General features: G+C 40.1%; 1 non-coding gene across 1 annotated transcript; it reads right to left on the bottom strand.

Annotated features, from left to right (window-relative positions):
- Window positions 1–2339: 2339 nt before the first annotated feature.
- On the bottom strand, window positions 2340–2444 carry LOC123232754. The gene has a single exon (XR_006505265.1). It is a non-coding gene; the product is annotated as a U6 spliceosomal RNA (small nuclear RNA).
- Between the last annotated feature and the right edge of the window lie 514 nt (window positions 2445–2958).

Here is a 2958-nt window from a genome sequence, read left to right as displayed (position 1 = left end):
ACAAAGTTATTGTGAACTCCTCCTTCATTGCCTTTTTGCCCCATCTGCTATTGTGTGATTTTTTTTTCTGAGTTGTTCTGAGATTCAGAAGCAGGATAAGACTTGGAAGGGAAGGCTAAGATGTAATAACAATGACTAACATTTGTTTAGTGTTTTATAAGTTACAAAACATTTAATTTTTTATTAACCTATTTTTGTTTTTTACATTAAAATGTCCAGTTAATGCCCTTTCTCTCTCCCTTCCCTTCATTAGAGAAGGTATCTTATCATTTGACAAAAAAGATATATGTATACACAAAGCTCTGTCTTCCTTATTTCTGCTTATCAGTTCACACAGAATGCCTCATTTGATGCTTACAACAACTCCATGAAGCAGATGGCAGGAAAATTATTTTTATTATTCCAAGCTTTCAGGCAGGGAAACTGAGGTTCCACTTTAATTGAGTTGCCTAAGGTCACACAGCTAGACTGAAGAAGAAATAGAACTTAGTTGTTCTGACCTGCATCCTCCTGACTTCTGGAAGACTGGTTGCCATGCTCCTTATGTCTTCACTTGTTTCTATGTTGATGTCCATCCTTTCCTTCCTTCCTTCCTTCCTTCCTTCCTTCCTTTCCCCTTCACTTTCAAAAAGGACCAATGACATTAAAGGGTGATGTCTTGACTTGTGCTTGAATTGCATTTAAATGAGGTAGAGTTACACAAAGTCTGGACTTGAATGACTCTGGAAGAGATATTTCTCTGTACATAACTGGGGAAGCAGGTGGTGGAGGTGAGCAGGAACAAGACCCAGAGTGGTACATCTTCAGTTTGATGGGCTTTCAACAGAGGTATCTTGCACTTTTCTGTTCTGGAATTTAACTGAGTCCAATTGCAGTGTGATTTTGGAAGCTGCTTTATGTTTAGCTCATGTTGTTTGAATGATTGTTTTTTTAAAAAAAAACAAACCCTTATTTTCTGTCTTAGAGTCAATACCATCTTTTGGTTCTAAGGCGGAAGAGAGGCAAGGGCTAGGCAATGGGGGTTAAGTGACTTTCCCAGGGTCACTGAACTAGGAAATGTTTGAAGCCATGACCTCTCATCTCTGGATCTGGCTCTTAATCCACTGATTTCTAAGAGTAGAAAGGGGTTGGTTCTGAAACCACTCAATCCTCAATCCACCTGCCCCCTCAGATGCCTCTGTATATGGCAGCTGCAATTTTTGACCAGCACCTCAGAGCATCTCAGCATCACTAAGCTCTCCAATGACCTGGCTTCTTCGGGACACACACACACACACACACACACACACACACACACACACACACACACACACATACATCCANACACACACACACACACACACACACACACACACACACACACACACACAGACATACATCCACCTATTAGAAGTTGGTCACAAATTGCTGAGGCTCAAACCTTTTCTCACTTTGCTTTTTAAGTGGTTTGAATCTAGTTTGAACAAAACAGCCATAAGCAGGGGAATGCCTACAACAAAGCTGGAATGAATGTTAATGATGATGGCAGGCTCCTCCATGTTAACAAAATGGGCAGCCATTCTTCTTCCCCGTGGCTCTGATGGGCCATTTGCTAATGCATTGCTAACTTATTCCCTACAGAGGAAGCAGTCTCAGCTTTGTCGAGACTCAAATGTTCCTTTTATCTGGAAGCTTTAAATAAAAGGATTTGGGAGCCATTTAATGTGCTTTTTAAAATAATGTGTTTCTATAATAGCACTAAGGTACTTTGAGCTCACTTTAAAAGCATGAATTGTGTAGTTCTTCCAAACTTTCTGTTAGGGGGCCTTAATAAGAGGCCCACCAAACAGCCTGATCTAGGCATTACTACCTCTCAGGATTTACCATATACTTTGTTCTTCGAGCTGCAACAAAATGTTTACTAGGAAAATGACTGCCAGGTCATTTCCTATCAAATCCGTAAAAAAGGATATTAATATCTCAGAAGCAGCCATCTGGAAAATTCAGAATCCTGATCTCAGCCTCCAGCACTCTAATTAGAGGAGATACTATAGAAGTCAGGACTAGCATTGTAGATTTAAAATTGGAAGGGACTATCGATGCCATCGAGGTCACCTCACCATTTTAGAAATGAGGAAACTGAGAGCCATACTACTTAAATGGCTTGACCACAGCCACACAGGAGGTCTAGAAGAGCTGGAGCTTCAGCCTGGATCCTGAGGCTCTAAATTCATCATTAGACCTTGCATCATATTATCGCCTACCAAAAAATAAATGAATCGACACAGATGTACACACAGACCTTGACATAAATTATATATACACATAGACCTCGATATAGAACACATATATACACAAACACATATATAAAATGTTTTGCAAATTTATATGTCATCCTTGTGCCGAGGCCATACTAATCTTTGTTTTGTTCCAATTTTAAGCTATCAGTGAGTATTAGGCAACTAGGGCTTTGTACCAGGGAACCAGATTTAAAAGATGCCACACAAAGAGGTCCCTGAAACACTTAGGAGTCTGGTAGCCAAGTAGAAATGATAGAATTTAGTAAGAGTAATGAGTTAAAATAGAAATCTACCAGATGTCAGGCTAAGGTAAGCACCTCTTCCAGTTTTTCCACCAATTGCTGTTAGGACAACCTCTGAGCTCAGTCTTTCTCTCAAAGGGTGGTAGATGCCGAGTCTGCCTTCCAGTCCCCTCAGTTGAGGGAACATTTCATTCTAGTTGCTCTGGATGCAAAAATTCCTAGTTATGGCTCGAATACCCCCTTAAATTTATAAATGTCTATCTTTCTTTAGGGGGCAGCTAGTGACACAGAGAACCCAATGCCAGACCTGATGTCAGAAAGATCTGAGTTCAAAATCAACTGTAGAAACTTACTAGCTGTGAAATCCTAGGCAAGTCACTTAACCTTATTTCCCTCAGTTTTTTCATCTGTAAAATGAGCTAGAGAAAGAAATGGCA

Source organism: Gracilinanus agilis, chromosome 1, assembly GCF_016433145.1.
Source record: "Gracilinanus agilis isolate LMUSP501 chromosome 1, AgileGrace, whole genome shotgun sequence".
In the NCBI taxonomy this organism is placed as follows: Eukaryota; Metazoa; Chordata; class Mammalia; order Didelphimorphia; family Didelphidae; genus Gracilinanus; species Gracilinanus agilis.
The sequence above is the reverse complement of the archived record's forward strand: the minus strand, read 5'-3'. Positions and strand labels throughout refer to the sequence as shown.